Genomic DNA, 24,890 nt, shown 5'->3' on the forward strand with positions numbered 1-24,890 from the left:
TCTCACTGACCAGTGGAAACAACTTTCCTGCCTCTATCTTATCTAACCCTTCCATAATTTTATATATTTCTGTAAGATCTCATCTCATTCATCTGAATTCCAGTGAGTATAGTCCCAGGTGACTTATTCTCTCCTCATAGTCTAATCCCCTCAGCTCTGGAATTAACCTGGTGAATCTCCTCTGCACCGCCTCTAAAGCCAGTGTATTCTTTCCCAGGTATGGAGACCAGAGCTGCACACAGTACTCCAGATGCGGCCTCACCAGTATTCTGTACGGTTGCAGCATAACCTCCCTGCTCTTAAATTCAATCCCTCTAGCAATGAATGCCAACATCCCATTTGCCTTCTTGATAGCCCTCTGCCCCTGCATCTGTGATAGAGGGACTATCACACTCCCTCTACAATCAATGGCCATCTAAGTGAAGGAACAAATACCACAGATAGTGGCCTAGGGTATACCAGACCACCTCTGCTCCTCAGCCACCCTGTAGAGTATCATTGACAGTATATTGGCACTCGGAAACAAATCACCAGTGGATGTTTAGGAATGGGGAAGGAAGTATTTAACACAGTATCCTTCCTGAGGATATGAAAGGCCCCGAGCGTGTGACCGCCAGTCTTAGAGGTCCCACTGACCAACAACTAAATCTAATGTACTGACCAAAAGTGTGCTGTCTTCTTACTCAAGGGGAAGGATGTCAGAGGGATTGGCAAAGTAGATGAATAGATATTAGCATGTTAAAATGGAAAAGATGAAACACTCTGAAGATAATTGTTTTATGGTAGAATATTCCTATGGGAACACTCTAATGACATAATTATCTTAGCCTCGGAATACTAGCATCTTTAACCTTTCATTTTGCTGAATGTTCCGACTTCTTGCCCAGGGATCATTTCATAAAATATCTAGGCTTTAAATGCACACATACACCTAGTGGCCACTTTATTAGGTACACCTGTACACCTGGTCATTAACACAAATAATATGCAATCAGCTAATCATGTGGCAGCAACTCAATGCATAAGAGCATGCAGACATGGTCAAAAGGTTCAGTTGTTGCTCAGATGAAACATCATACTGGGGAATAACTGTGATCTAAGTGACTTTTACCATGCAGTGATTGTTGGTGCCAGACGGGCTGGTTTGAGTATAACAGAAACTGCTGATCTCTTAGGATTTTCACACACAACAGTCTCTAGAGTTTACAGCGAGTGGTACAAAATACAAAAAGTTATCCAATGAATGGCAGTTCCATGGAAAAAAGTGCCTTGTTAATTAGAGAAGTCAGAAGAAAATGACCAGACTTGTTCAAGCTGCCAAAAAGACGACAGGAACTCCAATAACCACATGTAACAACAGTGGTGTGTAGAAGAGCATCTCTGAATACACAACATATCACACCTTGAAGTGGATGGGCTACAGCAGCAGAAGACCATGAACATACACTAAGTGGACACTTTATTAGGTACAGGAGGTACTTAATAAAGTGGCCACTGAGTGTACAACATTTGGTAGCAGGCTGTTTAACCATGACATAAGGGGAGGGAAAATTAGGTCTGAGATGACGAATGTTCTCAAAAATAGCTACATATGAAATTCTCAGCTTGGGTTAGCAGATAACTAATGATTGGAAATTAAAATACAGCTGATTTTAATCTCTTTTGCCAACACAAAGTATCTTTGCACAGGCCGTGAATCTTTATAACTCCTGACTCCCTTAGCTAGCTGATGGACAGATATTTTTTTTTTATTTGCCTAAATGTTCTGCACGACTTCGTAGCATGATTAAATTTGGATTAATCCAGATTCCCACAGAGGAATGATCAGACAGAAGCTGGCAGCAGGCCAACGAGAGAGAAATGAAGACAAGAACAAAGTCCCATTCGAGGAGACAGGTTTTAGTTAATCTTCCCTTGCTTTGTGTGTTTTGCAATGGTTTGTTTTTCCATGGTTATGACTCTTGCTCAAACACAGCAGTGAGCGCAAGACATTGCTGTGTGTTTTCCTTCCTCCTACTGCTTGCTCAGTATGACCGGGAACCATTCCAGCTAACCCATTAATCAGCTTATCAGCTACTGCTGCTTAATACATCAACAGGTCTGCATTATTTGATACAGTTTCAACCCGACTGCTAGCATAGATACTAGCACCATTGGACAACCAGCTCTTTTCTTTCTTCATTTTGGATCTTTTGACAACACATGGATCACGGGTTCAACAAATAAATTAACTCTTCTGACAGTATAAAATGTCAGTCAGCATGACAGAGCTGCAGGGTTGACTGATACCAGATGAACCACATCTAACCAATGATGAATGTCGCCCATCTGGAAATCTGTCTTTGCCCCGCTTTAAGTTGTGCCTGCGTCATTTCCAACAATTTTGAAGTCAGATTTTCAGAGTGGTTTGCATTTTGTCTGGTTAATGTTATGTTTTGCATGAAATAGTGATTTTCCTTTCATCCCTGACCAAATTAGTAAGGGTCAACACAACAAAGCTTGTTGAGAGTGCAGCACATTTAAGTAGATGCTGGGTTATGATATTCTTTACAGATGTCTCATTCCCGTTTCATTTAAAACAAAGCAAATTAGAAATCTGGGGAGTGAGTCAAGATAGACAGATAGGGAGAGGGAGAGGGAGGCCCAACTGAAGTTACAGAGTTAAAGATGAATCACGATGAGGTGATTTTGATTATAGGAGAAGGGACATAAAGTGTATACCAATTACAAAGAATGATTTAAAGCTGCATGTGTTGCGATAATTCCAATACATCCACTAGGAATTCTCATACTAATTCATGTAAACTTTTAATAGTTCTGCTAAAGAACTTTGGGTGCCTGCATTTTCTTAAATATCTGTCTACTAAATTGAGCCATAGAACCAGAATGGAACAATGTTTATATGATTAAGTATCCTGTCAATCTTCAGGCCTTACCACTTAGCAACTTGTGCTAGTATTATTTTGTGACTTTATGTGTTGGATTGTAACAGTATATACTGTGTGTGGGTGACTATATGTACCGCTGTTTTGTACCTGGGTCCTACAGGAACAATGTTTTGTTTAGGTGGATACATGTATATGGTTGAATGACAATAAACTTCAACTTGAACTAATTCTGAGGTGCACAGGTAGGGCGTTGTGGTCCGTAGATCCTCAAACAGAAGGCTGCATGAAGATTATTGCAGTTAATGATGGTCTTTGCAAAAGCGTTAGCCATTTGTAGCAGACAACAAGGAACTGATTGAGTCTGTGGAGGCATAAAGCTCATGAGCATTGGGAATTACCTTTTGGTTCCCATACACCCTTTGTGCCTTTTGATAGAGTTTTATTTTCCCAGAAACAAAACTGCTGTTTATTGTTGTAATATCTGATCTTGCTAAGACAAGGATTAACACTTTACATTGTTTTTTTTCCTCCAAAGATCAGGCACATGTAAGTGAGGGTCTCTTTATTCTGACTACTGTGTCAAATGGACTTCTTCTTGTCTGTAAGCATAGAGGTTAGAACATTACAGCATTGTACTGGCCCTTCAGCCCATAATGCTGTGCCAGCCTTTTAACCTACTCAAAGATCAATCAATGCTTCCCTCCCACAAAATGCTCCCTTTTTCTTTCATCCGTGTGCCTATCAAAGAATCCTTTAAGGGTCCCTAATGTAACTGCCTCTACCATTACCACTGGCAATGTGTTCCATTGTGAAAAAAACCTGCCTCTGACATCCCCCCCCATACATTTGTCCTATCATCTTAACATTAAGCCCTTTCATATGAGCCATTTCCATCCTAGGAAAAACGTGCAGGTTTTTTTTGTCCCTTAGATCTATGCCTCTCATCTTGTACACTTCTATCAAGTCACCTATCATCCTCCTTCTCTCCAAAGGGAAAATCCCTAGCTCGCTCAACCTTTCCTCATAAGGCATGCTTTCTAATCCAGGCAACATCCATTCAGTTCTCCTCTGCATTCTCTCTGAAGTTTCCACATCCTTTCTATAATGTGGTGACCAAATCTGCACACAATACTCCAAATTAGGCCTCACCACTGTCTTATACAACTTCAACATGACATCTCATTTCCCGTACTCAAAACGTTGATTTATGAAGGCCAGTGTGCCAAGAGCTTTCTCTACAACCCTCTCTACCTACGACGCCACTTTCAGGGAATAATGGATCTGTATCACCAGATCCCTTTGTTCTACCACACTCGTCAGTGGCCTACCATTCATTGTGTAAGACCTACCCTGGTTGCTCCTACCTGTGTAAAATGTCTCACCTGCCTGTATTAACTTCCATGTTTTGTCCTGGGTGGCATCGTCATACCCAAGTGATACAGGTAAGTGGAGGGTATTTTGTCTGACACCTGACTTGTCTCATTGTAATGCACAACTGATGGGTCATATGGGATGTAGACAAGACTGTCCGAGTTATGACTGGATGTAGACATTGCATCACCTGTGATTGCACTCATGGTCAGCACCTTTTTCCAAGGCAGAAATGGCTACTAGGAGAGGGCATAAATTTAAGGTGACTGGACGAAAATATAGGTTAGATGACAGAGATAGTTTTTTTATTTTTACACAGAGGGGGTTAAATGCCAGGAAGGTGCTGCTGGGATGGCGGCTGAGGAGGATACGTTATGGAAATTTAAAAGATTCTTAGATAGGCACATGGATGAAAGAAAAATGGAGGACCTTGTGGGAGGGAAAGGTTAGATTGAACTTGGATAGATTAAAGAGTCAACAAAACATTGTGAGCCCAGGGGTCTGTATGGTGCTGTGTATTGTATATTCTAGGAAGGGAATTGATGAAGCAACTGAAAATTGTTTTTGGACACTGCCTTACGGAAGTCTCCCAGGGATATCCTGGGCCTGGGATGGTTGTGAACAACCATTACCATCTTCCTGTATGCAATGTATGACTCCAGCCAATGGATAGTTTTCTGTTTGCGTTCTGTCCTTGTCTTGTGTAATTCTTCATGGGTTGGATTTGAAAGCTGAACCAGCCAGTGACCTTCAGTGTTCAGACATTATCCCCTAGCATCTGTAATGGCCTGCAGCTGTTAGTGTAAGCCACGTGGAATGGCCAAGGCTAGACCGGCCCGAAAATATTTTTAAAAACCTGAAAGTAGATAAAACTATGCTTTTTCACTTAGCTGAAAAGCTTCATGAGTCAGCTATTTTTAAACTCTTAAAAGCTTTTAGGCTTGTAAATCCCCTGGAAACATTAAGATAAAGTAAATTAACAAACCAATGAAGATATTTTTAAACAAGTATTTTTACAATGAACTATTACACAAGGCTTTTTTTTTAAGAGATTAATGAGCTAATTAAAATTTATTTCTGTGTCTCTCACAGACACACCATAGCATTGCAATCTTTTTCCAGGTACAGAGAAACATTTCCTGTATCTGCTCAGAGAAACAAGTATCAGCAAATTACCTTTGTAAGCCTTGGGCAATTTCCTGCTATGCTTCTCATCTCTTCGCTATTTTCAATGCTAATAACAACTACAAGGCAGCCTGCAGACTTACATGGAACCACATACTCTTGGAAATTCTGAAGTTGCTGTTAGTTTCACAATGCAGTGACAATGAACAGATTACTGGTAGTTTCAATGTTATTGCAATCACAAAATCTTGTCTCATTTTTCCTGATGAACACCTGCAAGACGCTGGAGGAACTCAGCAGGTCAGGTAGGATCTATAGAGGAGAATAAATACACAATGTTTCGGACCGAGACCCTTCATCGGGACTGGAAACATAATTTCACCTGTTACCTGCCAGCCTACACTCCTTCCCTTCCCCACACCTTCTTGTTCGAGCTTCTGCCCCCACCCCACTCCCCACCCCCCACCTTCCTTTCCAGTCATGATGAAGAGCCTCGGCCTGTAACATCAGCTGTTTATTCGTTTCTATAGTTGCTGCCTGACCTGCTGAGTTCCTCCAGCATTTTGTCTCCATTTCCAGCACCTGCAGAATCTCATTTTCCCTAATGTTATGCATAACTGAAGGACCCATATTGGATTGAGATTAAGAGTTCATTGTCTCAAAATTTAATTGAATGGTCCTGTTTCTCAATTTTCAGCACTGACGAACTAAACATTGACTTTACCAGATTGAAATGTGATAACCGTCTTCTTTGCGTCGTTTTGTATCACTCCTGTGTTGTCTGAGTGATTATTCTCTCTTCTTCCCCTCTCCCATCAGGCAGATGATACTAAAGCTGAAATCATGTACCTCAGGCTCAAGGATAAGTTCTATCCTGTCCTGTCGTTATCAGACTCTTGAATGGAGCTCTTGTACAATAAGACTTCACTATATACCTTGTTCTGGCCTTACACTTAATTGTTTATCTGCACTGCACTTTCACACTGCTGCTTTTACACTTTATTCTGCACTATTATTGTTTCACCTTATTCAAGACACCGTGTAGCCATTTGCTCTGTATGAAGAATACGCAAGAGAAGCTCTTCAATATATTGTTTCATGTAACAATAATAATAAACCATAATAGATCATAAGCAAAATATATTTGTTACCTGGGGACATCCATATTTCCTTTTATTCAAATAACTAAATTTAGATTCACCACCTGTTGTGGGAGTCGAGTTTATGCCTCTTGATATTCGTACCTCTAAATCACTAGCAATATACCCTCTGCAGTAATGCTGTCTTTAAAAAAAACTGACCTGATTTAACTGCTGATGGAAACTAAGACCCTTCACTTAATTTCTATTTGAGGCAGAAAGTGATTAAGCTGACCAAGTTTGCAGTGTTTGAGCTTTTAGAGGAAGCCTGTTTAGTAATCAGTTGGATAAATTGGCAGCTAAATGAGATCTAATTAGCTAATTCATTTGCATGTTCTATCCTCTTTTACATACTCCCAACATTTCATAACGAATAAGTGTGGTTGCATTCTTGGGGAATTTTAATTTGTAAAATTATGACTAATGGTATATGATTAACCATCTACATGTTATCATGAAATCATTTTCCGGACGGGAATCATGTGTTTGAGCTGGAGCATGGTGCTCATTTTCCAATTATCTTAATTTTATTTCCAAATGCAAATGAGATCCAATAGGATACTTGTATAATCTGTTTTTATTAGGATTGAGTAGCCTTGTAGAAGACTAATACTCTGAAACAGAGTGCATCTTGCAATTTATCATGAATAGATTGGTGGTAATTTGTTATTGGTTCCTTAAGGTTGTTATAGCCAGTGGGGCGGGGGCGGGGGCGGGGGCGCGTGGGTAGGGGCAAATGTAGAGGGGATAATCTCCCACTACCTGTTAAATGGTCCCAATGCATGTGTCTCATATAGCTTCTGACAACCAGGTCAGCTCCTGGCCTTCATGTGTGGCTTAGCTACTAAGCCTGGCGGAATAATTTCTGCTGACGGAAGAAGGAGCTAAAAGAGGTTACTGGCACCTTAAAACCAGTCACTTCAGGCAGATGAGGCTTATCAGCTGTGGTTGGCAGCTCACCTGAATATAGAACATAGAACATAGAAATCTACAGCACATTACAGGCCCTTCGGCCCACAATATTGTGCCAGCCATGCAACCTACTCTAGAAACTGCTTAGAATCCCCCCAGTGCATAACCCTCCATTTTTCTAAGCTCCATGTACCTATCCAAGAGTCCCTTAAAAGACCGTATCGTATCCACCTCCACCGCTGCCGCCAGCAGCCCATTCCATGCACCCACTACTCTCTGTGTGAAAAACTTACCCCTGACATCCCTTCTGTACCTACTGCCATGGACCTTAAAACTATGCCCCCTCGTGTTAGCCATTTCAGCCCTGGAAAAAAGCCTCTGGTTATTCACATGATCAATGCCTCTCATCATCTTATACACCTGTATCGGGTCACCTCTCATCCTTCATCGCTCCAAGTTGAAAAATCAAAGTTCACTCATCCTATTATCATAGGGCATGCTCTCCAATCCAGGCAACATCCTTGTAAATCTCCTCTGAACTCTCTCTATAGTATCCATATCCTTCCTGTAGTGAGGTAACCAGCACTGAACACAGTACTCCAAGTGGGGTCTGACCTAAGTCTTACATAGCTGTATCATTACCTCACGGCTCTTGAACTCAATCCAATGGTTAACACACCATAAGCATTCTTAACAATATTGTCAAACTGTGCAGCAGCTTCGAGTGTGCTATGAACATGGATCCCAAAATCTCTCTGATCCTCCACCCTGCCAGGAGTCTTACCGTTAATATTACATTCTGTATCCATATTTGACCTACCAAAATAAACCACTTCACACTTATCTGGGTTGAACTCCACCTGCCACTTCTCAGTCCACTTCTGCATCCTATCAATGTCCCACTGTAACCTCTGACAACCCTCCAGACTATCCACAACACCCTAACTTTTGTGTCTTCAGAAAGCTTACTAACCCACCCCCCTACTCCCTCATCCAGGTCATTTATAAAAATCACAAACAGGAGGGGCCCCAGAACGGATCCCTGTGGAACACCGCTGGTCACTGACCTCCATGCATAATACAAACCATCTACAACCACCTTTTGCCTTCTGTGGGCAAGCCAATTCTGGATCCACAAAACAAGGTCTCCTTGGATCCCATGCCTCCTTACTTTCTGAATGAGCCTTGCATGGGGAACCTTATCAAATGCGTTACTGAAATCCACCCACACTACATCCACTGCTCTACCTTCATCATCGTGTTTTGTTACATCCCCAAAGAATTCAATCAAGCTCGTATGGCATGACCTGCCCTTGACAAAGCCAAGCTGACTATCCCTAATCAGATTATGTCTCTTCAGAAGCTCATAAATCCTACATCTCAGAATCTTGTCTGACAACTTGCCCACTACTTAAGTAAGATTCAGTGGTCTATAATTTCCTGGGTTATCTCTACTCCCTTTCTTGAACAAGGGAACAACATTTGTAACTCTCCAATCCTCTGGTACTTCTCCCATCCCTATTGATGATGCAAAGATCATCACCAGAGGCTCAGCGATCTCCTCTCTTGCTTCCCACAGTAGCCTGGGGTATACCTCGTCTGGTCCCAGTGACTTATCTAACAATGCTTTTCAAAAGCTCCAACACGTCCTCTTTCTTAATGTCTATATGCTCAAGCGTTTCAGTCCACTGTAAGTCATCCCCACAATTGCCAAAGTCCTTTTCCCTGGTGAGTACTGAAGCAAAGTATTCATTAAGTATCTCTGCTACCTCCTCTGATTCCGTACACAGATTTCCACTATTGCATCTGATTTGTCCTATTCTCACACGGCTCATCCTCTTGCTCTTCACAGACTTGTGGAATGCCTTGGGGTTTTTCTTAATCCTGCTCACTAAGGCCTTCTCATGATCTCTTCTAGCTCTCCTAATTTCATTCTTAAGCTCCTTCCTGGCAACCTTGTAATTTTCTAGAGCTCTAACAGTGCCTAGTTTCTTGAACCTTTTGTAAGCTTTTCTTTTTTTCTTAACTAGATTTTCTACACCCTTTATATACCATGGCTCTTTTGCTCCACCATCCTTTCCCTGACTCAATTGAACATGCCTATGAAGAATGCCATGCAAATGTTTCCTGAACATTTGCCACATTTCTGCCGTGCATTTCCCTGAGATGCACATCTGCCCCCAATTTATACTCCCAAGTTTCTGACTAGTAACATCAGATTCCACCCCCCCCAACCCAATTAAATGTTTTCCCAAATTGTCTGCTCCAATCCCTCTCCAGCACTATGGTAAAGGAGATAGAGTTGTGATCACTACCTCCAAAATGCTCTCCCACCGAAAGATCTGACACCTGACCAGGTTCATTTCCCAATACCAGATCAAGGACAGCCTCTCCTCTAGTTGGCTTATCTACATATTGTGTCAGGAAACCTTCCTGAACATATGTAACAAACTTCACCCCACCTAAACCCCTTGCTGTAAGGACATGTTAGCCAATATTAGGAAAGTTAAAATCACCCATCACAACAACCCTATTATTATTGCACTGTTCCAGAATCTATGTCCCTATCTGCTCCTTGACATCTCTATTATTTGGGGGGGGGGGCTATAAAACACCCAGTAGAGCAATAGCCCCCAACCTATTTCTGCCTTCCACCCACACTGACTCAGTAGACAATCCCTCCATGACTTCCTCCTTTTCTGCAGCTGTGATACTATCAATGCCACACCCCCACCTCTTTTGCCTCCCTCCCTGTCCTTTTTGAAATGTTTAAAGCCTGGCACACTCAGCAGCCATTCCTGCCCCTGAGACATCCAAGTCTTTGCAGTGGCCACAAAGTCATAGTTCATAACACGCTGGAGGAACTCAGCAGGTCCGGCAGCATCCGTGGAAACGATCAGTCAACGTTTCCATGGATGCTGCCCGACCTGCTGAGTTCCTCCAGCGTGTTGTGTGTGTTGCTTTGACCCCAGCATCTGCATTTTGTGTTAGAAGTCATAGTTCCATGTATTGACCCACGCTCTAAGTTCATCCGCATTGTTTATGATACTCCTTGCATTAAAATAGACACATCTCAAACCACCAGGCTGAGTGCATCTTTGCTCTATTATCTGCCTATCCTCCCTCACAAATTCCCTACAAGCTGTCACTACTTGTGTGCCAGCTGCCCCATCCTCTACCTCTTCACTTCGGATCCCACCCCTCTGCAAATTTAAACCCTCCCCAATAGCATTAGCAAACCTCCCTCCCAGGTATTGGTTCCCCTCCAGTTCAGATGCAATCTGTTCCATTTGTACAGGTCACCCCTTCCTTAGAAAAGGTTCCAGTGATCCAAGAACTTGAAACTCTGCCGCCTGCCCCATCTCCTCAGCCACTCATTCGCCTGCACTATCTTCCTCTTCGTACCTTCCCGAGCTCGTTGCACCGAGAGTAACCCAGAGATTACCAACTTGGAGTTCCTACTCTTCAGCCTCCTTCCTAACTCCCTAAACTTACTGTGCAGGACCTCTACCCCTCTGCTGCCTATGTCATTGATACCAATATGTACCATGACCTCTGGCTGCTCACCCTCCCCTTCAAGAATATTCTGCAACTATTCAGAGACATCCTGGACACTCCCACTCGAGAGGCAACACAATACCTGGTGTCTCTTTTGCTGCCGCAGAATCCCATATCTGTCCCCCTACTATTGAATCCCCATGACTATTGCTCAGCCTGACTTCACCCTACCCTTCAGAGACTCAGAGCTGAGCACAGAGCCATTGATCTGGCTGCTGCTGCCTTGCCCAGATAGGTCATGCCCCTCAGCAGTAGCCAAGGGGGTATACCTGTTACTGAGGGGAATGGCCGCAGGGACACCCCGCACCGACTTCTTTCTTACCTTGCACCTCTCAGTGTTCACCCACCTACTCCCCGAATTCAGCACTCTGGGTGTAACCACCTGCTCAAAAGTCCTATCTATAAATTGCACTGCCTCCCGGATGATCCTCAGCTCATCCATCTCCAGCTCCAGCTCCTTAATGTGGTTTAGCATGAGCTGGATTCGCTGCACTTCCCGTAGGTGTAGTCATCAGGGAGACTATCAGGTTCCATGAATTCCCACAGGAGGAACATTCGACTGCCGTACCTGCCATCCTGCTGGCACTGTACCATGGGCAACCAAGACCAAATCAGCAATAACAAAAGGAAAAACCTACCATTCTTACCTGTTCCTTTGGCCTCAGCATCTTCTCGTCGAAGCTCTGGAGTCAAACATCCAAGTTCCCACTCCAACGATAGCCCCCACTCTGCTAGACCCTATCTCTCTTTTATGGTTTAAATAAGAAACAAGAAAAGCCCGCATGCAAGGAGAAAGAAATCATTGCATTTGGTGCTGCTCTGCCTGCCTTCTGCTGCGGCCGATGCCTCAGCTGTGAATAGGGGAGAAAGATAGCTCTGATCTCAAACCTTTGTTGTGTTGTGTTATTTATGGAGAAGGCTTCGAGAGTAAACCCTGAGGGAAAATCTGGAGCTGGAGTCCCTAAGGCAGTCCTACATTGAGTTCAACACTGACTGGCAATTCCAGCAACGCCGCTGGTGCCAGACTGTATCAGCTCCTCCTATTCCTTTAGATTCATCAGCTGGGTGGAGAGGGGGAGCCTGTGGCATGGGCAAGAGCTTGCTCTCCATATCGTACTGCCCCGGCTCGCATATCGGCTGAAACATAGATAGCTAGGATGCAAAATCCATGACCGGTGGAGGACCTCTCTCTAAGTTGTGATTTTTAAAAAATAATTTAATGAACTGCTTTAGATGTACTACTGTGTGTCTCACAGATGTGTCAGCTCGTTGCAATATTTTTGCAGGTATGACAGACATCCCACCCTACAAAAACTCATTTCAGGGAGGTAGCTCCATCAATTTGTGGGAGACTCCTTGAACTTCCAGGAGAGGTGGGATGTCTGCAATAGAGTAGCTCCTTAGCAGCTAGCCAGCTAGTTTAAATAACGTTGACTATGCTAATGAACGAACGACACCTGTTAAACTCACCTCAACATGTCTTTTACAGTCTTAACCCATCATGGGCAATAGAAAAGTCACTGTTGCAAACAGTGCAGCGAGCAACACTGTCACTATTTTTGACCCCTATTAGGCAGGGGTACACTTTAGTGTAGTCTGGGGTGACGTACGTTTTATATTTTCTTTTTTTTGGAACACTCTGCCATGGTGCTCACTCTCTCTCTCTCTTTCACTCGCGCTCTCTCTTGCTCTCTTTCTGTCGCTCTAAAAAAAAAATCGATTTCCAGTATATTGTATATAACTTGCGGACATCAGGGAGCCACTATCAATATGCGGGAGACTGCCGGAACTTCCGGGAGAGGTGGGATGTCTGGTATGAATAGTTTGGTGATAGTTTGTTACTTCAAATGTGCTATATGTATGTGAGTTGTTTCTGTCGATTACCATTACAGAAAATTCATCACGTGACTGTAATGTGTGTAATATATATGTCAGGTTAACTGAGATCAAGTTCCATTCCTGGTACCCCCATTCACAATTGGGGTAACAGTAACAATGCTACAAATGACTACTTAATGGATTTGTGAATTGGTGAGGCCTAGTGTTTGGGATTCCGTCATCAGTGAGTGCAGAGTTCGAGGCCTGGAGTTCGGTGATCAGTAGTTCCTGGGGTGGAAGCTGCGGATCAAGGCTGGAGGGCTGAATCAGGAGTCTTGAAGTCAAGGCTCAAAACTGGAGCCCTAGGTATGAGAATCTCTGTGGGTAGTCAAAGGCCCAATATCTGCAAAACCATGTATGAATCTGCTTCTGAATCTGGGTCTGCTGGAGGCTGGAGGCTAAAGAATACTGTCATGAAGTTAAAGCACTGTGCATGTGCATGGGTAAGAAGGAGGAATAGGGCCTTGTTTTGCTATTTTTCTGTTGTTTTGTTGAGTTCTGTGTTGTTCTGTCAAGCATTGTGGGCATGCTGTGTTGGCGCCGGAATGTGTGGCTACACTTGCGGGCTGCCCCCAGCATATCCTTGAGTGCGTGTGTTGGTTGTTAAAGCAAATGACATATTCCACTGTATGCTTCAATGTACACAAGATAAATAAACTTGAATCTTGTTCGTTTAAGCACCACACTCCATACAGAAACCCAGCCATGCTATTCTGTTAACTTCGTAGCTGAAGATCATGACCTTTGGCTGAGGGTCACAAACAGCATGAAACAATATGTTACTCTCCTTTAAGCCTTGGAAAGGCAGCATAGGTGTTTCCTGCCAAAATATTCAAAGTGGCAGAAGGATGTGTCTGGGAATCAAGAAACTAATTCCTTCGTGTTTTTCAGATACCACTTGGGGCAGCAGGCAACCACGTTCGATGTCAAAGTTGAGTTTATTGTCATGTGCGCAAGTTTTTGTATGCAATGAAATACTTACTTGCTGCCACATCACGGGCATAGAGCATCAGTAACAGTCGGCAGCAGAGAAACACAATGATATATTACAAACACAAGTGATTCTGCAGATGCTGGAACTCCAGAGCAAATGACACAGGCTGCTGGAGGAGCTCGGCTGGTCAGACAGCATCTGTGGAGAAGATGAACAGTACACAGCTGTTGCAAGAAAGAAGTAAAGTTCTGTGTGGAAGAGATCGTGTCTCACCGCATTGGCCAAGCTTTGTCGCAACGCCTGTTCATTTGGCACAGTCTGACTCCTGATGGGCATGGCGTGTTGACCTTGATCATTTCCTGACTGGGCTAGTTCACCCCTCTCGACAAGCTGCTGATCCCAGATTCCTCTGGGGGCATCATATCGCTGCCCAATTTAGTAAGGACACCAATTGGCAATTCTGGCCCAGAACTCCCGGCCTCAGACCTCCAAGCAGCCGGATTACTGTCACATGCCACCACTGAGCCTGCGCAGTCGGCGGTGGTGAGCTAAGTGCTGAACATGAAACACTGATGGAGATTCTGGAGAAGGACTTCAACAGGTTTTGCAACAGAGCTGTGGGAGCTGAACCCATGGTGTAAACTGCTGATTTGGCTGCCCAGTATGATACCCAATTTAAAGCCGTACTTTGGGTGGGATATTGTGATTTCTCTTTACTGAGTTACTCTATTAATTATAGAATATCACTCTTGGGGCAAGTTTAATAATTCCAACTCAGTCAGAATAATACATCACTCTGAGGAACTTGCCACAGCGTTCACCGTTCAAGCAGAGTGCAGTTCTTGCTTAATTAGCAGAGCAGGGCTAAGTGAAGCACTGCTTATTTGAGAGCCCGAAGGATGGAGGATCTGGAGTAAATTAAATCATTTTTCTTCACAGCTTGTATAATACTCTGTATGTGCCCATGTATAATATTGGTCTGGAGAATTAACGGTATAAGAGGGCTTCAACTACTCTTTAGTTATAGAACAATTCAACTGGCTGTTTTATTCTTTACTCTGATTTCTCTTCCATTGATTTCCAGTACTGCATTACTTGCGTTGCAGAGCTATCAAAGAGAGTTTTCAGTTCATTGTTTCAATGGCAATGCCCAAAAGGAAGAACAATCTCACCGAGCTGTCGCCTCTCCTCGTGCCATTCAGCCTCTGCATATGGTAAAGTGCTCCCCACCTCTGAGCATACCTACAAGGAGCACTGCCACAAGAAAGAGGCATCCATCATCCGGGCCATGTTCTCATCTTGCTGCTGCTGTCGGGAAGGACGTACAGGAGCCTTGCCCAAGTTCAGGAACAATTATTATCCTATTAACATCAGGCTCCTGAACCGGCATGGATAACTTCATTCACCACTACTCTACACGGATTCCACAACCTACGGACTCACTTTCAAGGATTCTTTAACTCATGTTCTTAATATTTATTATTACTTATTTATTTGGTTTATTTTATGTTTGCACATTTTGTCTTCTTTTACACATCGGTTGTTTGTGTGTAATTTTCATTCATTCAATTGTGTTTCTTTGTACCTTCTGTGAATGCCCACTTGACAATAAATCTCAGGGTAGTATATGGTGACATGTACGTATTTTGATAATAAATCTACTTTGAATTTTGAACTTTCAGGCTTACACTGCCTTCACCAAATACTCACTGTTCACGTCCAGAAAGAACCACACTTTTGCTTTTTGAATAAAGTGTCCAACAGTAGAAACAATACCTCAAACATCGACTATCCTGCCCCAAAACATCTCTCATCCTCAAGCAAGTAAACTACTAGAAATAAGCACAAATTATTACCCTCAGTGTAAGTGCCACACTGTATAAAGTGCTTGCAACTACACCGATCTGAAAACAGATTATGATCTTCCTCCTTAACTAATTTTCAGTGGAGCAAAGTTCAAAGAGCATTTCTTATCAAAGTCTGCATACATTGCACAACCCTGAGATTTGTCTCCTTACCGGCAGCCACGAAACAAGGAAACCCAAAAGAACCCATTAAAAAATTACCATCAAGCACCCAAAGTGCAGAGAGAGAAAAAGAACAAATCATGCAAAGAATAACCTCAAGCAAATAGCATTCCGATTATTTTACCTTCATCCCAAAATGTGAAGCTTTTGACTTGATCTTGTTTTCTCTGTGTTTCTTTTTTCTTTAATGTATTGTTGTTGCTCTGCTGTTGTTTCATATACCAAAATATGGTGAAAGGCTTGTATTTCAACATTGAAAAGAAATTTGGATAGGTACAAGAATGGGAAAGGTATGGAGAGCCATGCAGGTCGATGGGATGAGTCAGCATAGTAGTTCAGCATGGAGTGGTCGAGCAAAGGGGCTGCATCTGTGCCGTGGTGCTCTGACTTTATGACTCTATAACTAAATAGTTAGAACATGGGAGAACAAGAGAATAAGCCTGTTCCACCATTCACTTTGATTAATGGCTGATCTATGCTGACTTCAGCTCTTCTTTTCCATAATCCTCAATTCCCCAAATTTCAAAAATATTATTTACCTGCACCTTAAATACTTGTAACCATCCGATCTCCAGAATCCTCTGGGCTAGAGAACTGCTGAGATTCACCACCTTCTGTTAAACTTGACATGAAGACAAATGAATCAGTCAAATTTCTTTCTTGCAAGAACCGAAATGTATGTGGAGAATCTGGTGCTCTTTAGGCCGTCCCAATGATAAAACCAAGGCACAAATGCTCAGCAGCTTTCCAACTTCAAGCGGCATCGAGTCATGAATCTCCCATGGCACTAGAATGAATTGGAGTTGAAAAGGAAACTTGCTGCATTGCGTAAGTTGAATAATTGTTAACTTTTGTGTTGAAAGGATAGAAAGTTAGATCCAAGAGAATAAAACTGGAATCATTTCCTTAAATTATTTCCTTAGAATGAATGTTGTCATTTATTTGTTTACTTCAAATTAATAAATTTGTAAAAGGACAAGGGACTCAACTATATTTTTTTCTGTACTATGTCGACTTTGTTTCATTGAAAGGCAGAAATAACATATAACTGAAAATAAAAGCAAACTTGTGCTTCTCAGTTAGCTCTGACAAAACCAGTCATTAATAAACAAAATGAAGTGCTGGACATTTATTCAGAAATTCCTTTCAAACAAATAATATAAATCATTGCCTTTTTTTTTGTTGTAGTGCAGTAGTTTCTCTTATACAGAAGGAGGCCACACTACCTGCTAAGTCAATGCTGGCTCTCTGTAGAGTAATCCAGTCAATCCTATTTCCCTACCTAATTCTCAAAGCCATGAAATCTTATTTTGCTTTGCAATCATTGATCATTTTTTCTTCATTATATGCCTTGGGAAAGCAGCCGTCGTAATCAAACACCCCTCAACACAGTCATTCTTTCTTCTCCCCTTTCCCACTGGGCACTTTTTTGACAGCATGCCTCACCAGACTTGAGGACAGCTTCCGTCCTGTTATTATCAGACCCTGGCTCTTAAAAATGAACTCATACACTCCAATCTCTTAATGTACTTACCTTCCCCCATTGCATTTTCTCTCCAACACTGCATTCTGCATTCTGTATTTATTTTTATTACTTTGAGGTGCTTGTGTCATGACCTGCGTGGATGGGATGCTAACGAACCTAACTCTAATACTTCCCCACCCCCACCCCCATACTTTCATCCAATCACCTTCAATGTAAGCAACACACATAAAAGTTGCTGGTGAACGCAGCAGGCCAGGCAGCATCTCCAGGAAGAGGTACAGTCAACGTTTCAGGCCGAGACCCTTCATCAGGACTAACTGAAAGAAGAGCTAGTAAGAGATTTGAAAGCTCTTCCTTCAGTTAGTCCTGACGAAGGGTCTCGACCTGAAACGTTGACTGTACCTCTTCCTGGAGATGCTGCCTGGCCTGCTGCGTTCACCAGCAACTTTTATGCGTTTTGCTTGAAATTCCAGCATCTGCAGATTTCCTCGTGTTTGCACCTTTAATGTAACTTCAGTGGCCACTTTATTAGATACCTCCAGTACCTAATAACATGGCTACTGAGTGTTTGTAATCTCCTCCATCAGTGATTCTGACCCTGTAGATGTTCGCAAATTTAATGGCGCCCTTCAGAATCAGAATTAGAATCAAGTTCATTATCACTGACATACAGTGTACCATGAAATGTGTTGATTTGCAGCAGCAGTACAGTGCAATGTATATACTATAAGCTACACTAAGAAATATATTTAAAAATTAAGTAAGTAGTGCAATTAAAGAGCATGAAGTGAGGTAATATTCATGGTCCATTAAAAAATCTGGTGGCGGAGGGGAAGAAGCTGTTCCTAAAATGGTGAGCTTTTGCATTCAGGCTCTCATACCTCCTACCTGATGGCAGCAATGAGAAGAGTGTATGTTTTGGATGCTGAGAGCCCTTAATGATGGATTCTGCTTTCCTGAGGCACTAGCTTCTAAAGATGTCCTCAGTGGTGAGGTGCCTTGTGCCCATAATGGATCTGGCTGAGTTTACCCATGATGAAATGTAAGCACTGTTATGCCTTCTTCATAACTGCAACGATAAGTTGGGCTCAGGCAGGTTTTCAGAGATGTTGACACCCGGGATAGTTTGGCTTCTAGCTGCCGAAGCTTATGCTTCGGATTTCATGGAACAGTACAGCACAGTACAGGCCCTTCAGCCCATGATGCTGTGCCTACCCTTTGGCCTACTCCAACATCAATACAATACATTGATTAATTTTTCTATCATCAATATGCCTGTTTAAGAGTCCCTAGACTGTTCCTAACGTACCTGCCTCTACCACCAGCCCGGCAGTGCATTCTACCACTGTCTGTGAAAAAACCCTACATCTAATATCCACCCCCCCCCCACCATACTTCCCTCCAGTCACCTTCCTGTACTTAATAATGTGGCCACTGAGTGCATGTTCATGGTCTTCTGCTGCTGTAACCCATCCACTTCAATGTTTGATGTGCTGTGCGTTTAGAGATGCTCTTCTGCACACCACTGTTGTAATGCAGGATTATTTGAGGCACTGTCCCCTTCATATCAGCTTGAACCAGTCAGGCCGTTCTTCTCTGACCTCATATCAATGAGGCACTTTCACCTACAGAACTACAGGTTTTATGTTTTGCTTTTCACACTATTCTCTGTCTCAAGAGGCTGTTTTACATGAAAACCCCAGGAGATCAGCAGTTTCTGAGATACTGAAACCACCTTCTCTGGCACCAACAGTCATTCCACACCCAAAGTCATTTTGATCAAATTTCTTCCCCATTCTGATGTTTGGTCTGAACAACAACTGAACCTCTTGACCATGACTGCATGCTTTTATGCACTGAGTTACTACCACATGATTAGATGATTAGATATTTGCATTAGTGAGCAGGTGTACAGGTGTACCTAATAAAGTGGCCACCGAGTATATGTCCTCTTGTATTAGGCATTTCTGCCCTGAGAAAAAGGCTCTGGCTGTCCCTCCCTACATTTCTACCTTTCTTTCCCTTCAAGATTCCACTTAAAATTCATTTCTCTGGACAAGCTACAGGCCATCTGCTCAAATCATTCTTCGTGGCTTGGAGTTACATTGAGCTATAATCGGTGAATCACCTTGCCAATGTTTTGTTGAATGGATGGGGCAACAGATATCTTGATTATTTCAAAAAAGAAGAAACCATAAGTTCACTTCACTGATTCTCAGAATTGATTTTTCTGGAGATATAATTTGTCACAGCTGATGATGGGCATGTCTGACATCAAGCCTTTATATGACAATGGTAAAGTCTTTTCAAGTTCACGGACAACTGATGATTGTTTTGAAAACTCCATGAATTCAAGCCCAGGCTTTTTTTTCAAAACCTCCAGGCTCATGAGAAAAATATGTTGTCCAGTACTTTAAACAGAGACAATTTCATATTTGTAATTTTAAGTAATTTTTTAAATTGTAGATTTACTAGGATACAAAGCATTTTAGATTTCAGTTTGCATTTCCAATATTGTGTTTATTACTGCTTGAGATGGTTTAAAACAAAACATCAGAATCAGAATCAGGTTTATTATCACTGGCGTACATGGTGAAATTTGTTAACTTAGCAGCAGCAGTACAATCCAATACATGATAATATAGAAAAAACAAAAAAAAATGAGTTACAGTATATATATATATATATATATATTAAATAGTTCAATTAAAAATAGTAGTGCAAAAAAAAGTGGGTTCAATGTCCATTTAGAAATCGGATGGCAGAGGGGAAGAAGCTGTTCCTGAATCGCTGAGTGTGTGCTTTCAGGCTTCTGTACCTCCTTCTTGACGGTAACAATGAGAAGGGGGCATGCACTGGGTGATGGGGTCCTTAATAATGGACACCAACTTTCTGAGACATCATTATATTTTAATCGCACCAAAATATTTGGCATTTTACATTACCTTGCCTTTTTAATAGCACATTTTTTTTGTTCTCGATCCTCAAACAGCTTTTGGCTAATACATAAATAGAAGACTTTTTTACAATGTGCCTATTTTTTTTTGTTTCATTACTTGATTAGTTGATATTTTTATAAACTTGATACAAGCCGTGTAATGCAGTTGTTCCACATATAGTAATTTGTCCATCAAATAGTATTGAAGGGATCACAGACACAAAACTAATACCTTGGCTTCAATGCTTTGATGGTTGGCCTGAGGTTATACCAATGTTAATGAGACTGTAGGAGAGTCAAATGAGTTAAGGAAGGATAATTTAAGAGAGTGCTAAATGGTTAGCATGGACTCAATGGGCCAAAGGGCTTGTTTCAGTGTTGTATCTCTCTGTGACTCTATATAGATTTCCATCAGGAATTCTGGAATCACAGCCAAGGACAACCTCTATAATGCAAATGATATTCTGTCATTATTTTAAGAACATACATTTATCTTCCTAATTTCTGCTAATAGTAGAGGACTGCTCATCAAAGACAGTAACTGTCTAGAAATTTCTAAATACCAAAACAATGTGGATACGGCAGGACAATCAAATTCCAATATTACTTAAAGGCTAACAAAGACTTGCTAAAATGGGAAATGCATGTGGATGACATTACAGCAATAAATATCCTATTGAAAATCTTCCTCTACTTATCCAAAGTTCAAAAGAAAATGGGGCCTTAGTGTAACATCTTGTCCATCTGTACTTTAACCCTATGCCTTTCAGGGATGGCTCCAATGTAGTAGATGCTGTATTGGTGTCTAAGCTGGAAATAGGGTTAAAATGGTGGCATGGTAGTATAGCAGTTAGTGCAATCACTTTATAGTGCAAGAAATCAACGATCGGTGTTCGATTCCTGCCACTGTCTGTAAGGAGTTTGTACGTTCTCCCCATGACCATGTGGGTTTCCTCCAGCTGCTCTGGTTTCCTCCCACATTCCAAAGATGCACAGTTAGGGTCAATGAGTTGTGGGGCTGCTACGGTTGGCAGCAAAAGCGTGGCGACACTTAGGGCTGCCCCCAGTACAATCCTCACTGATCTGATAAGACGCAAATGATGCATTTCATTATATATTTCAATGATTTGATGTACATGAGACAAATAAAGCTAATCTTTAATCTTTAATTTCTATGAGTTATGGGTTAAAACAATAACTCAATTCCATGGTTAGTTCTTCTCGAAGAGAGAGGGCTAAATAGGGAGAGAATGGAATCCAGATTTTCTTAAAAACGTTGGGTAATTCGTAGATACATGCCAAATGTGTCTTTATCAGAAGTAACTTCATATTTACTTTTAACATAAAAGGATTCTGATATAGGTCCTGACAGCATGAGTGGGCCTACTTTTGAAAATTGATTCTGTTGGGCCCCAAATAAGGAGAAATTTTCTTCTTTGTTAATTATCATTTGATAAGCATTATCCTTTCTGCATAACCACAGTAAAGGTTATCAATTTCATTTGCAGGGTTTGGCTCTGCTGATCAGATAATGAAGCTATTGCCTCTTCAGAAAAGGAGAGTCGTGTGCAGCAAGAAATTCCATATTAGAGTCTGCTACTTAAAGCTTAGCATCTATTAAAATGGTGAAGGACACAGGGACTATTATGAGAAACACTATTTCTTACTCCCGTGTCTGAAGAGAATAATATTTTTATATAAATAGCATTCATATTAAACCTTGCAGGGAAAACATTATGAGGCTTGTCACATTATCCAAGCAGATCATGCTTATGTCAGTGCTTTAGCTAGCGGTCTCCTGGCAACCATGTGGGACTGGTTGGTCAGTTATTCAGTTACAGCTTGCCATTTCCAATCTGCAGTTAGGAAAATGCACAGTCCAAACCAGTGTGCATGTCTGAAAGAACACTGTCCCAGATTTTTGCAAACATTCAAGGCAATTCATTTGAAAAGAGGGAGTTATGATATGCTGGCGTTAGCTACAGCTATTGGTTTTGTTTGATATGAAAATAAGGTTTTGCTCTGCACACATATAGATAAATGCTCTCCTGGGTGTTTGCATATTGGACTATAGCCAGCTGAATGTTATTGCATTTTATACTGTTTTAGGACCACACAGAGTCAGAGGTGTCCAACATGTAGCCCACACACATCAGACCCAGATGTTTGGCCTGAACTATCCCAGCAGTGCACTCACCTGTGGCCTCTGATGACCCTGTGTGCCAGATTTAAATAGCTTTATTTCAATCTAATCTAGGCTCCTTCCACGATTTTGACTGAACAAGAGTGAACTATGTGATTAAATTTGTAATTTGGTTGAGAAGCGAAAGCTTCCCTGAAGTTTCGCATTGTCTTTGCATGGCTCAGTGAGGAACAACTAACTCTGACTGGACGTTCCACTCCTAAGGTTTAGGAACCAAGATCCAGGATGTCACTATAGAACTGCACCAAAGGAAGAGAGTTGTCTTCTGTCATTTGTGTTGTTAATCAAGACCCAGTTGTTCTCTCTTGTGGACAGTAAATATCCCAAAGTTCAAAGTAAATTTATTATCAAAGTATGTATATTCTATGTTACCATATACTACTTTGAGATTGATTTCCTTGCAGGCATTTACAGGAAAATAAAGAAAAATGATACATAAACCAAGATGAACAAACAACTAATGTGCAATAGAAGGCAAATTGTGCAAATACTAAAATATAATTAATACTGAGCACATGAGTTGTAGAGAACTCAAAAATTAGTTTGTCGATTGTAGAGTTGGGGTGAGTGAAGTTATTCACACCAGTTCAGGAGCCTGATGGTTGAAGAGTAATAACTATTCCTGACCCTGGTGGTGTAGGACATAAAGATCTTATATCTCTGCCTCTGCCCAATGGTAGTGGCGAGAAGAGAGCATGGACCAGATGGCGTGGGTCCTTGCCTTCATGAGGGAGTGCTCAGTGTAAATGTGCTCGATGGTGGGGGCAGGCTTTGCTGTGATGAACTGGGCTGCACCAGAACTTTCTCTAGACTTTTCTGTTATTGGACTTTGGTGTTTGCATATCAGGCCATGATTCAACTGGTCAGGATATTCTCTACTGTGCACTATGCAAGTCTGTCAAAATTTTAGGTGACATGCCGAATTTACACAAGCTTCCAAGAAAGTAGAGGTGTTATCATGCTCTCTTTGTGGTGGCCTTGTGCTGAAGAGGAACAGGAGAATTACCACCAGAATGGTGGCTGATATTCACCCAGAAATTATTTTGGTCATCATGTTGCTGTTTGTATGGGCTTGCTTCCATTTCCTCTAAACTACAACAGTGACTACACTTCAAGAGAACTGAATTGGCTGTAAATTATCCAGGGATGAGAAAGGCACTATATAAATACAAGCCTTTTGTTTTTCCTTAATATGTTGCCATAGGGTAGACCGCTCAATGTAACAACTGATCTTCAAAAGTCAAATATCTGGACGCCCCTCTGAGTCTCTGACCCTACTTCTGGACCTTTGTCCTCATTATTTAGTCATGACAGGAACTGAGTTACATGAGGTTGTTTTGTCCTCTCACCTTCTCTCCTCCCTCCACTCCGATACTTTCACCAATCTGAGACAAGTTCACTAGTGTAAAAGGTTCAGCCAGAATAGGTAGTTCTTAAAGATGGACACAAGGTGCAGATCACTAAAAAGACTGATCATCTGGGTAAACATCTTATCGTTCCTTTTAAGAGCGTAGTCCATAGGACAGTACAGCACAATACAGGCCCTTCAACCTATGATGTTGTACTGACCTTTTAACCTACTCTAAGATGAAACTAACCTTTCTCTCCCACTTAGCCGTCTATTTTTCTATCATCCATGTGCCTCTCTAAGTCTCTAATGTATCAGCATCTACCATCATCCCTGCAGTGCATTCCACACACCCGCCACTCTCAGTGTAAAAAGTCCAGCTCAAACAGCCTTCTATACTTCAGAGCTGAGCTGAAACAGATTTTCCAACCAGAGATTGGTTGTTGTTGTTGTTCAGTCGTTTAGTCGTGTCCGACCCTTTGTGACCTTCATGGACCATAGGGAAGATACGGAAGTAGATTGCCAGGCCGTTCTTCCGTGCAGATACTGCGGCTGCCCAGGTTGAGACCTGGCTGGATTTGGACTCAGGACCATCTGCATTGAGGTCCAGGGCTGATGCCACTACACCACCAGGTACTGGTTACTGCACTCTAGACAAAAAATATTCACAAGCAATTCTACACTAAAGGGGATGAGGAGCATTTGATAAGTCTGGGTATCTACTCGACGGAGTATAGAAGAACGATGGGGGATCTCACTGTAACCTATTGGACATTGAGATGCCTGGATAGAGTGGAGATAGAGAGGATGTTTCTTATAGTAGGGAAGTCTAGGACTAAGGGCACAGCCTCAGAAAAGAAGGATGATCCTTTAGAACAGAGATGAGGAGATAATTCTCTAGCCAGAGGATGGTGAATCTGTGGAATTCATTGCCACAGATGGCTATGGAGACCAAAACACTGGGTATATTTAAAGTAAAGGATCATAGGTTATTGATTAGTAAGGACATTAAAGGTTACAGGGAGAAGGCAGGTTGAGAGGGGTTCCATCAGCCATAATGGAATGGCAGAGCTACCCGATTGA

General features: G+C 42.0%; 1 long non-coding RNA gene across 1 annotated transcript in view; it reads left to right on the forward strand.

The window, feature by feature from the left end:
* Positions 1-1,744: 1,744 nt before the first annotated feature.
* The window catches only part of LOC140203372 (uncharacterized), a 62,645-nt gene continuing 39,499 nt past the window's right edge, over positions 1,745-24,890 (forward strand). Inside the window, exon 1 of the long non-coding RNA XR_011887350.1 lies at positions 1,745-1,896. This is a non-coding gene — a long non-coding RNA (uncharacterized lncRNA). The remainder of the gene's footprint in view (positions 1,897-24,890) is intronic.

Source organism: Mobula birostris, chromosome 9 (assembly GCF_030028105.1).
Source record: "Mobula birostris isolate sMobBir1 chromosome 9, sMobBir1.hap1, whole genome shotgun sequence".
NCBI lineage: Eukaryota > Metazoa > Chordata > Chondrichthyes > Myliobatiformes > Myliobatidae > Mobula > Mobula birostris.